Source organism: Rutidosis leptorrhynchoides, chromosome 9, assembly GCF_046630445.1.
Source record: "Rutidosis leptorrhynchoides isolate AG116_Rl617_1_P2 chromosome 9, CSIRO_AGI_Rlap_v1, whole genome shotgun sequence".
In the NCBI taxonomy this organism is placed as follows: Eukaryota; Viridiplantae; Streptophyta; class Magnoliopsida; order Asterales; family Asteraceae; genus Rutidosis; species Rutidosis leptorrhynchoides.
Genome location: NC_092341.1, coordinates 322,590,306 through 322,604,038, shown reverse-complemented (window position 1 = coordinate 322,604,038; position 13,733 = coordinate 322,590,306).

Genomic DNA, 13,733 nt, shown 5'->3' with positions numbered 1-13,733 from the left:
TCATCTAGATTCCGAAAAAGACATGTTCCTCTCAAATTAGCACCACACACCAAACACCACTGATGGTACATTGTGCTTGGTGTTTTGTGTGTTTGGCTAAAATGATAGATCTATCGTATCTTTTGACTCGCGGCTTCGATTTAGTCACCGTTTTTTTAATCGTGTATTTTTTTAGATCTATCCGTTGGCAAACTTCCGTAGGCGGTTTGTCCCAAATATTTTTCGAAACCAGACCTCGAAAGCCTACAATTTTGCCTTTTTCTAAATTTTGACTGTTTTGAATTTCTTTCATATTATTCCTTTTTTGTATGCATGACTTAGCATGGTACGTATTGTTTAAAGGCCTATTATTTTAATCACAATGTAATTATGTATAACACATATAATTTTGAATCTAATGTCACTTCATTAAATACGCTTTTAAATCACTAATACGCGCCGCCAAATAGAGTAACATTTGGCGGCGCAAAACCTTTGGTTTCATATTGTGCTGAAATTCTTGAGATCACCCTAAAACGACCCTAACATCAAGCCTCTCAGATAGTGTCTTACCATTCGAGGTCGTTAGGATGACGAAAAAAGACATTTTATTCATTTTTAATGTTCTCTGTGAACGTCTTCAATTTATATCGTATTATTCCATTTTGTATGCATGACTTAGCATGGTATATATAGTTTTATGACATTTTATTTCACTCGAAATGTAATAATGTAAAACGTATATAATTTTGAATCTAATGTCACTTCATTAAACACGCTTTTTAAATCATTAATATGCGTCTTCAGATGGAGTACCATTTGGCGGCGCATAATCTTTGGTTTCAGATCGTGCTGAAATTCTTGAGATCACCCTAAAACGGCCGAACGAGCAAGACTCTCTGAACGTGTTTGCCATTTAAGGTCATCTAGATTCCGAAAAAGGCATCTTTCCTCGCAAATTCCCACCACACACCAAACGCCACCGACGGTTCGTGGTGCTTGGTGTTTTGTGTCTTTAGCTAAAATGATAGATCTATCGTATCTTTTGACTCGTAGCTTCGATTTAGTCACCTTTTTTTAAATCGTGTATTTTTTTTTAGATCAATTCGTTGGCAAACTTCTGTATGCGGTTTGTCCAAAATATTTTTCGAAATGAGACCTCGAAACCCTTCAATTTTGCCTTTTTTTTTATTTTGACCGTTTTGAATTTCTTTCATATAATTCCTTTTTTGTATGCATGACTTAGCATGGTCCGTATTGTTTAAAGGCCTATTATTTCACTCATAATGTAATTATGTATAACACATATAATTTTGAATCTAATGTCACTTCACACTTCATTAAATATGCTTTTTAAATCACTAATACGCGCTGCCAAATGGAGTAACATTTGGAGGCGCATAACCATTGGTTTCAGATTGTGCTGAAATTCTCGAAATCACCCTAAAACGACCCTAACATCAAGACTCTCGAAAAGTGTCTTGCCATTCGAGGTCGTCAGGATGACGAAAAAAGACATTTTACTCATTTTTAATGTTCTCTTTGAACGTTTTCAATTTATATCGCATTATTCCTTTTTGTATGCATGACTTAGCATAGTTTATACAGTTTTAAGGCATTTTATTTCACTCACAATGTAATAATGTATAACGCATATAATTTTGAATCTAATGTCACTTCATTAAACACGCTTTTTAAAACATTAATATGCGCCGCCAGATGAAGTACCATTTGGTGGCACATAACCTTCGATTTCAGATCATGCTGAGATTCTCGAGATCACCCTAAAATGGACGAACGAGCGAGATCTATGAACGTGCATTCCATTTGAGGTCATTTAGACTCCGAAAAAGACATCTTTCCTCGCAAATTCGCACCACACACCAAACACCACCGACAGTTCGTGATGTTTGGTGTTTTGTATCTTTGGCTAAAATGATAGATCTATCGTATTTTTTGACTCGTAGCTCCAATTTATTCACCGTTTTTTTAAATCGTGTATTTTTTCGAGATCTATCCGTTCGCAAACTGCAGTAGGCGGTTTGTCCCAAATATTTTTCGAAACGTGACCTCGAAAACCTTCAATTTTGACCGTTTTGAATTTCTTTCATATAATTCCTTTTTTGTATGCATGACTTAGCATGGTACGTATTGTTTAAAGGCCTATTATTTCACTCACAATGTAATTGTGTATGACACATATAATTTTGAATCTAATGTCACTTCATTAAATACGCTTTTTAAAACACTAACACGAGCCGCCAAATGGAGTAACATTTGGAGGCGCATAACCTTTGGTTTCAGATTGTGCAGAAATTCTCGAGATCACCCTAAAACGATCCTAACATCAAGACTCTCAGAAAGTGTCTTGCCATTCGAGGTCGTCGGGATGCCGAAAAAATATATTTTACTCATTTTTAATGTTCTCTTTGAACGTCTTCAATTTATATCGTATTATTCCGTTTTGTACGCATGACTTAGCATGGTATATACAGTTTTAAGGCATTTTATTTCACTCGCAATGTAATAATGTATAACGCATATAATTTTGAATCTAATGTCACTTCATTAAACACGCTTTTTAAAACATTAATATTCGCCGCCAGATGGAGTACCATTTGTCGGCGCATAACCTTCGATTTCAGATCGTGCTGAAATTCTCGAGATCAACCTAAAACGGCCGAACAAGCAAGACTCTCTGAATGTGCTTGCCATTTGAGGTCATCTAGATTCTGAAAAAGTCATCTATCCTCGCAAATTCGCACCACGTACCAAACGCCACCGACGGTTCGTGGTGTTTGATGTTTTGTGTCTTTGGCTAAAATGATAGATCTATCGTATCTTTTGACTCATATCTTCGATTTAGTCACTGTTTTTTATAAATCGTGTATTTTTTGAGATCTATCCGTTGCTACAGTGAAACTCTACTTTGCTACAGTGCTACAGTGAAAATGCCTTTGCTACAGTAAAATGCTATTTGATACAGTGAAAACGACTTTGCTACAGTAAAACACTATTTGCTACAGTAAACACTATTTGCTACAGTAAACACTATTTGCTACAGTTAACACGACTTGATATCGACGAACTATCAAACAAACACGGATAAGGCGGCCATGCGATCGCATGGCAAAAACACTGAAAACTCATGCGATCGCATGAGGTACTGTAGCAGGCCACATACTATAAAAGCTCGATTCATTCCTCCGTATTATTATTTTTTATATTATTATTATTATTATTATTATTATTATTATTATTATTATTATTAAGATTAATATTAATATTATTAATCTTATTATAATATTATTATTAGTAGTATATATATATATACCTAAAATACTACGACGAGGTTATGAGTGTGTCACCTTCAAAATGGGTTTTTGAGCGGGATAGAGCTAAGGAAATTATGGGTTATTGCCAAGGAGGTTATGGGTAATGTTCGAGGGTATATTTGTGAATCAAATCTAGTGTTTATCATCTCTGTTGCGTCTACGTACTTTCCTATAATATTGAATCTCAATATTGATACGTAAGCACTCATATTTTATATTTTATACATTAATTGTGTATCCATGTCTAGTGCACGAGTATATATATTTATATATGCTTATATGCTAAATTTCGTCGTTAAACAGTTTATAATGAATCACGAATTAAATACATATATTACTGGTAAAAGGTATATGATATACATGTTTTTGAAAAGCTGGCGAAAAATCAATAACTTTTCATTTAGATATCGAATAAATTCGATGAACGGATTAAAAGATATGATCAACTGAATTATGATTGACGTTAATTGAAATTGTTTTTGAATCTGCAATTAAGATTTAAACAACTTGTTTACGAGATTGATAAATTGGATTTTTGAATATTACCAACCGAGTAAATGAATCCTTATATAAGGTTCGTCTCGTTTTGTTAAACAACTGTCAAAATTGACTTTTTGAAACGACTTTGGATAACTTTTGTATGTCGATCTCGAGCATTAGGATTGTGATACACTATGACCTGACCTAGCTTGATAGACATTTATTGACCAACATATGTTCTCTAGGTTGAGATCTACAGTTATTTGGTAATCCGAGTTTCGATCACATTTTGGTGAACGACTTTATATGCTGCTAAGGTGAGTTTCATTTGCTCCCTTTTTAAATACTTTTGCAATATATATTTTTGGACTGAGAATACATGCACTTTATTTTAAACAATGGACACAAGTACATACTAAATTCTATACTGAGTTTGAACCGAAAATCCCTTAGCTTTGGAAACTAGTAACTGCCGGTTATAAGAACTGGTGGGCGCGAGTAGTAGTATATGGATCCATAGGGCTTGATATCCCCGTCCGAGCTAGAGCACTAGCCTTTTAACGGACGTATGCTATTTGAGAAGCGTACACGTTGGTTTGCATGTATTATTAAGATGATTATACAAAGGGTACAAATTATATATACGTTAAGTTTAGTTACTAGGGTGCTCAATTTCGTAGAATATTTTGATAAACGTTTTTGGATTGAACAACTGAAATCTTGTGATCCACCTTTATATACAGATTATGCGCAACATTAAAACTATGAACTCATCAACCTTTGTGTTGACACTTCTTAGCATGTTTATTCTCAGGTTCCCTAGAAGTCTTCCGCTGTTTGCTTAGATGTTAGACAAGCTATGTGCATGGAGTCATACATGGCATATTTTTCAAGGAAACGTTGCATTCACCAAATCATCACCATGTATCTTATTTTGACTGCATTGTCAACGGAAGTATTATTGTAAATTATTATATTACAGTGATTGTCTATATGTAGAAATCATCAGATGTTGAAAACCTTTGATTTAAATATTCATTTATGGTGTGCCTTTTCAAAAGAATGCAATGTTTACAAAAAGTATCATATAGAGGTCAAATACCTAGCAATGAAATCAATGAATGATGTGTTCGTCCAAGTGGATTTAGAGCGATCGTCACATAGTGCCCCGTCCTAATCCATCTGGACGAATACATTACATTTGGTTACATCGCGAGGTACTTGTGAAATGTCCCGTTCTTATTGATTAAAAACGTTCCATATTAATTGATTTCGTTGCGAGGTTTTGACCTCTATATGAGACGTTTTTCAAAGACTGCATTCATTTTTAAAACAAACCATAACCTTTATTTCATAAATAAAGGTTTAAAAAGCTTTACGTAGATTATCAAATAATGATAATCTAAAATATCCTGTTTACACACGACCATTACATAATGGTTTACAATACAAATATGTTACATCGAAATCAGTTTCTTGAATGCAGTTTTTACACAATATCATACAAACATGGACTCCAAATCTTGTCCTTATTTTAGTATGCAACAGCGGAAGCTCTTAATATTCACCTGAGAATAAACATGCTTTAAACGTCAACAAAAATGTTGGTGAGTTATAGGTTTAACCTATATATATCAAATCGTAACAATAGACCACAAGATTTCATATTTCAATACACATCCCATACATAGAGATAAAAATCATTCATATGGTGAACACCTGGTAACCGACAATAACAAGATGCATATATAAGAATATACCCATCATTCCGGGACACCCTTCGGATATGATATAAATTTCGAAGTACTAAAGCATCCGGTACTTTGGATGGGGTTTGTTAGGCCCAATAGATCTATCTTTAGGATTCGCGTCAATTAGGGTGTCTGTTCCCTAATTCTTAGATTACCAGACTTAATAAAAAGGGGCATATTCGATTTTGATAATTCAACCATAGAATGTAATTTCACGTACTTGTGTCTATTTTGTAAATCATTTATAAAACCTGCATGTATTCTCATCCCAAAAATATTAGATTTTAAAAGTGGGACTATAACTCACTTTCACAGATTTTTACTTCGTCGGGAAGTAAGACTTGGCCACTGTTGATTCACGAACCTATAACAATATATACATATATATTAAAGTATGTTCAAAATATATTTACAACACTTTTAATATATTTTGATGTTTTAAGTTTATTAAGTCAGCTGTCCTCGTTAGTAACCTATAACTAGTTGTCCACAGTTAGATGTACATAAATAAATCGATAAATATTATCTTGAATCAATCCACGACCCAGTGTATACGTATCTCAGTATTGATCACAACTCAAACTATATATATTTTGGAATCAACCTCAACCCTGTATAGCTAACTCCAACATTCACATATAGAGTGTCTATGGTTGTTCCGAAATATATATAGATGTGTCGACATGATAGGTCGAAACATTGTATACGTGTCTATGGTATCTCAAGATTACATAATATACAATACAAGTTGATTAAGTTATGGTTGGAATAGATTTGTTACCAATTTTCACGTAGCTAAAATGAGAAAAATTATCCAATCTTGTTTTACCCATAACTTCTTCATTTTAAATCCGTTTTGAGTGAATCAAATTGCTATGATTTCATATTGAACTCTATTTTATGAATCTAAACAGAAAAAGTATAGGTTTATAGTCGGAAAAATAAGTTACAAGTCGTTTTTGTAAAGGTAGTCATTTCAGTCGAAAGAACGACGTCTAGATGACCATTTTAGAAAACATACTTCCACTTTGAGTTTAACCATAATTTTTGGATATAGTTTCATGTTCATAATAAAAATCATTTTCTCAGAATAACAACTTTTAAATCAAAGTTTATCATAGTTTTTAATTAACTAACCCAAAACAGCCCGCGGTGTTACTACGACGGCGTAAATCCGGTTTTACGGTGTTTTTCGTGTTTCCAGGTTTTAAATCATTAAGTTAGCATATCATATAGATATAGAACATGTGTTTAGTTGATTTTAAAAGTCAAGTTAGAAGGATTAACTTTTGTTTGCGAACAAGTTTAGAATTAACTAAACTATGTTCTAGTGATTACAAGTTTAAACCTTCGAATAAGATAGCTTTATATGTATGAATCGAATGATGTTATGAACATCATTACTACCTTAATTTCCTTGGATAAACCTACTGGAAAAGAGAAAAATGGATCTAGCTTCAATGGATCCTTGGATGGCTCGAAGTTCTTGAAGCAGAATCATGACACGAAAACAAGTTCAAGTAAGATCATCACTTGAAATAAGATTGTTATAGTTATAGAAATTGAACCAAAGTTTGAATATGATTATTACCTTGTATTAGAATGATAACCTACTGTAAGAAACAAAGATTTCTTGAGGTTGGATGATCACCTTACAAGATTGGAAGTGAGCTAGCAAACTTGAAAGTATTCTTGATTTTATGAAACTAGAACTTTTGGAATTTATGAAGAACACTTAGAACTTGAAGATAGAACTTGAGAGAGATCAATTAGATGAATAAAATTGAAGAATGAAAGTGTTTGTAGGTGTTTTTGGTCGTTGGTGTATGGATTAGATATAAAGGATATGTAATTTTGTTTTCATGTAAATAAGTCATGAATGATTACTCATATTTTTGTAATTTTATGAGATATTTCATGCTAGTTGCCAAATGATGGTTCCCACATGTGTTAGGTGACTCACATGGGCTGCTAAGAGCTGATCATTGGAGTGTATATACCAATAGTACATACATCTAAAAGCTGTGTATTGTACGAGTACGAATACGGGTGCATACGAGTAGAATTGTTGATGAAACTGAACGAGGATGTAATTGTAAGCATTTTTGTTAAGTAGAAGTATTTTGATAAGTGTATTGAAGTCTTTCAAAAGTGTATAAATACATATTAAAACACTACATGTATATACATTTTAACTGAGTCGTTAAGTCATCGTTAGTCGTTACATGTAAGTGTTGTTTTGAAACCTTTAGGTTAACGATCTTGTTAAATGTTGTTAACTCAATGTTTATAATATCAAATGAGATTTTAAATTATTATATTATCATGATATTATCATGTATGAATTTCTCTTAATATGATATATATATACATTAAATGTCTTTACAACGATAATCGTTACATATATGTCTCGTTTAAAAATCATTAAGTTAGTAGTCTTGTTTTTACATATGTAGTTCATTGTTAATATACTTTATGATATGTTTTCTTATCATAGTATCATGTTAACTATATATATATATATCCATATATATGTCATCATATAGTTTTTACAAGTTTTAACGTTCGTGAATCACCGATCAACTTGGGTGGTCAATTGTCTATATGAAACATATTTCAATTAATCAAGTCTTAACAAGTTTGATTGCTTAACATGTTGGAAACATTTAATCATGTAAATATCAATCTCAATTAATATATATAAACATGGAAAAGTTCGGGTCACTACAGTACCTACCCGTTAAATAAATTTCGTCCCGAAATTTTAAGCTGTTGAAGGTGTTGACGAATCTTCTGGAAATAGATGCGGGTATTTCTTCTTCATCTGATCTTCACGCTCCCAGGTGAACTCGGGTCCTCTACGAGCATTCCATCGAACCTTAACAATTGGTATCTTGTTTTGCTTAAGTCTTTTAACCTCACGATCCATTATTTCGACGGGTTCTTCGATGAATTGAAGTTTTTCGTTGATTTGGATTTCATCTAACGGAATAGTGAGATCTTCTTTAGCAAAACATTTCTTTAAATTCGAGACGTGGAAAGTGTTATGTACAGCCGCGAGTTGTTGAGGTAACTCTAGTCGGTAAGCTACTGGTCCGACACGATCAATAATCTTGAATGGTCCAATATACCTTGGATTTAATTTCCCTCGTTTACCAAATCGAACAACGCCTTTCCAAGGTGCAACTTTAAGCATGACCATCTCTCCAATTTCAAATTCTATATCTTTTCTTTTAATGTCAGCGTAGCTCTTTTGTCGACTTTGGGCGGTTTTCAACCGTTGTTGAATTTGGATGATCTTCTCGGTAGTTTCTTGTATAATCTCCGGACCCGTAATCTGTCTATCCCCCACTTCACTCCAACAAATCGGAGACCTGCACTTTCTACCATAAAGTGCTTCAAACGGCGCCATCTCAATGCTTGAATGGTAGCTGTTGTTGTAGGAAAATTCTGCTAACGGTAGATGTCGATCCCAACTGTTTCCGAAATCAATAACACATGCTCGTAGCATGTCTTCAAGCGTTTGTATCGTCCTTTCGCTCTGCCCATCAGTTTGTGGATGATAGGCAGTACTCATGTCTAGACGAGTTCCTAATGCTTGCTGTAATGTCTGCCAGAATCTTGAAATAAATCTGCCATCCCTATCAGAGATAATAGAGATTGGTATTCCATGTCTGGAGACGACTTCCTTCAAATACAGTCGTGCTAACTTCTCCATCTTGTCATCTTCTCTTATTGGTAGGAAGTGTGCTGATTTGGTGAGACGATCAACTATTACCCAAATAGTATCAAAACCACTTGCAGTCCTTGGCAATTTAGTGATGAAATCCATGGTAATGTTTTCCCATTTCCATTCCGGGATTTCGGGTTGTTGAAGTAGACCTGATGGTTTCTGATGCTCAGCTTTGACCTTAGAACACGTCAAACATTCTCCTACGTATTTAGCAACATCGGCTTTCATACCCGGCCACCAAAAATGTTTCTTGAGATCCTTGTACATCTTCCCCGTTCCAGGATGTATTGAGTATCTGGTTTTATGAGCTTCTCTAAGTACCATTTCTCTCATATCTCCAAATTTTGGTACCCAAATCCTTTCAGCCCTATACCGGGTTCCGTCTTCCTGAATATTAAGATGCTTCTCCGATCCTTTGGGTATTTCATCCTTTAAATTTCCCTCTTTTAAAACTCCTTGTTGCGCCGCCTTTATTTGAGTAGTAATGTTATTATGAATCATTATATTCATAGATTTTACTCGAATGGGTTCTCTATCCTTCCTGCTCAAGGCATCGGCTACCACATTTGCCTTCCCCGGGTGGTAACGAATCTCAAAATCGTAATCATTCAATAATTCAATCCACCTACGCTGCCTCATATTCAGTTGTTTCTGATTAAATATGTGTTGAAGACTTTTGTGGTCGGTATATATAATACTTTTGACCCCATATAAGTAGTGCCTCCAAGTCTTTAATGCAAAAACAACCGCGCCTAATTCCAAATCATGCGTCGTATAATTTTGTTCGTGAATCTTCAATTGTCTAGACGCATAAGCAATCACCTTCGTTCGTTGCATTAATACACAACCGAGACCTTGCTTTGATGCGTCACAATAAATCACAAAATCATCATTCCCTTCAGGCAATGACAATATAGGTGCCGTAGTTAGCTTTTTCTTCAATAACTAAAACGCTTTCTCTTGTTCATCATTCCATTCAAATTTCTTCCCTTTATGCGTTAATGCAGTCAAGGGTTTTGCTATTCTGGAAAAGTCTTGGATGAACCTTCTGTAGTAACCAGCTAGTCCTAAAAACTGGCGTATGTGTTTCGGAGTTTTCGGGGTTTCCCACTTTTCAACAGTTTCTATCTTTGCCGGATCCACCTTAATACCTTCTTTGTTCACTATGTGACCGAGGAATTGAACTTCTTCCAACCAAAATGCACACTTTGAAAACTTAGCGTACAATTCTTCCTTCCTCAATACTTCTAACACCTTTCTCAAATGTTCACCGTGTTCTTGGTCATTCTTTGAGTAAATAAGTATATCATCAATGAAAACAATGACAAACTTGTCAAGGTATGGTCCACACACTCGGTTCATAAGGTCCATGAACACAGCTGGTGCATTAGTTAAACCAAACGGCATGACCATAAACTCGTAATGACCGTAACGTGTTCTGAAAGCAGTCTTTGGAATATCATCTTCTTTCACCCGCATTTGATGATACCCGGAACGTAAGTCAATCTTTGAATAAACAGACGAGCCTTGTAGTTGATCAAATAAGTCGTCGATTCTCGGTAGTGGGTAGCGGTTCTTGATGGTAAGTTTGTTCAACTCTCGGTAGTCGATACACAACCTGAATGTACCATCTTTCTTCTTGACAAACAAAACAGGAGCTCCCCACGGTGATGTGCTTGGTCGAATGAAACCACGCTCTAAAAGTTCTTGTAATTGGCTTTGTAGTTCTTTCATCTCGCTGGGTGCGAGTCTGTAAGGAGCACGAGCTATTGGTGCAGCTCCTGGTACAAGATCTATTTGAAATTCAACGGATCGATGTGGGGGTAATCCCGGTAATTCTTTCGGAAATACATCGGGAAATTCTTTTGCAATGGGAACATCATTGATGCTCTTTTCTTCAGTTTGTACTTTCTCGACGTGTGCTAGAACAGCATAGCAACCTTTTCTTATTAGTTTTTGTGCCTTCAAATTACTAATAAGATGTAGCTTCGTGTTGCCCTTTTCTCCGTACACCATTAAGGGTTTTCCTTTTTCTCGTATAATGCGAATTGCATTTTTGTAACAAACGATCTCCGCTTTCACTTCTTTCAACCAGTCCATACCGATTATCACATCAAAACTCCCTAACTCTACTGGTATCAAATCAATCTTAAATGTTTCGCTAACCAGTTTAATTTCTCGATTCCGACATATATTATCTGCTGAAATTAATTTACCATTTGCTAATTCGAGTAAAAATTTACTATCCAAAGGCGTCAATGGACAACTTAATTTAGCACAAAAATCTCTACTCATATAGCTTCTATCCGCACCCGAATCAAATAAAACGTAAGCAGATTTATTGTCAATAAGAAACGTACCCGTAACAAGCTCCGGGTCTTCCTGTGCCTCTACCGCATTAATATTGAAAACTCTTCCACGGCCTTGTCCATTCGTGTTCTCCTGGTTCGGGCAATTTCTAATAATGTGGCCTGGTTTTCCACATTTATAACAAACTACATTGGCATAACTTGCTCCGACACTACTTGCTCCGCCATTACTCGTTCCGACACCATTTGTTCCTTTCGTTCTATTAACCCCTGGTCCGTAGACCTCACACTTCGCCGCGCTATGACCATTTCTTTTACACTTGTTGCAAAATTTGGTGCAGAACCCCGAGTGATTCTTTTCACACCTTTGGCATAGTTGCTTCTGATTGTTGTTGTTGTTGCGGTTATTATTGTTGTTGGGATGATTGTTGTAGTTGCTGTTGTTGTTGTTGTTGTTGTTGTTGTTGGGCCGTTTGTTGTAGTTGCGATTGATGTTGCGATTGTTGGGATAATTGTTGCGATTATTGTTGTAATTGCTGTTGTTGTTGTATTGGTGATTCTTATCACCGTTTTCCTCCCACTTTCTTTTGACTTGCTTCACATTGGCCTCTTCAGCAGTCTGTTCTTTAATTCTTTCTTCAATCTGGTTCACTAGTTTGTGAGCCATTCTACATGCCTGTTGTATGGAGGCGGGCTCGTGTGAACTTATATCTTCTTGGATTCTTTCCGGTAATCCTTTCACAAACGCGTCGATCTTCTCTTCCTCATCTTCGAATGCTCCCGGACACAATAGGCACAATTCTGTGAATCGTCTTTCGTACGTGGTAATATCAAATCCTTGGGTTCGTAACCCTCTAAGTTCTGTCTTGAGCTTATTGACCTCGGTTCTGGGACGGTACTTCTCGTTCATCAAGTGCTTGAATGCTGACCACGGTAGTGCGTACGCATCATCTTGTCCCACTTGCTCTAGATAGGTATTCCACCATGTTAACGCAGAACCTGTGAAGGTATGCGTAGCGTACTTCACTTTGTCCTCTTCAGTACACTTACTTATGGCAAACACCGATTCAACCTTCTCGGTCCACCGTTTCAATCCGATCGGTCCTTCGGTTCCATCAAATTCCAAAGGTTTGCAGGCAGTGAATTCTTTGTAGGTGCATCCTACACGATTTCCTGTACTGCTAGATCCAAGGTTATTGTTGGTATGTAGCGCAGCCTGTACTGCGGCTATGTTTGAAGCTAGAAAAGTACGGAATTCCTCTTCATTCATATTCACGGTGTGTCGAGTAGTCGGTGCCATTTCCTTCAAAATAGTTAAATGGAACAAGTTAATCATACAGAATATTAAGAGTAGTTAATAGTATTTCGTAGCATAATATGAACTCATTTATAAAAGCTTTTTCTTCATATTAGCGTTTTATAAGTTTAAATTCGGGTAGTACCTACCCGTTAAGTTCATACTTAGTAGCTAATATACAATTCAACTACTACAATTCTATATGAAAAACTGATTATAATAATATTTCGCGTTCAAACTTTTATACAATATTTTACAAACTTACAATACCGCTTATTTTACATAAAGCATGAAATATAGCACACAATAACTTTGATACAAGATAGTTGTGAAGACAATTCTAGCTAGTACACAAGTCGTTCAGCAAAGGCAATAAATACACGTAATTCATACGTCCAGAAACAAGTCATGCATTCTGGTTTTACTAGGACTACTTCCCATCCTTGGTCTTGTGCAACATAACCGTTATGGCCGTTGATAAGACAGCGTGTTGTAACGTCATCAAAGGGACGAGGGTTACGTAATGTCCAACAGTCCCGTAATAATCTAAAAACCTCATTTCTTACCCCAATTACCGACTCCGTCACTTGTGGAAACGTTTTGTTTAATAGTTGTAGCCCGATGTTCTTGTTCTCACTTTGGTGAGAAGCGAACATTACTAATCCGTAAGCATAACATGCTTCTTTATGTTGCATGTTAGCCGCTTTTTCTAAATCACGAAGTCCAATATTCGGATATATTGAGTCAAAATAATTTCTTAACCCGTTGCGTAAAATAGCATTTGGGTTCCCCGCAATATATGCGTCAAAGTAAACACATCGTAACTTATGGGTTTCCCAATGTGATATC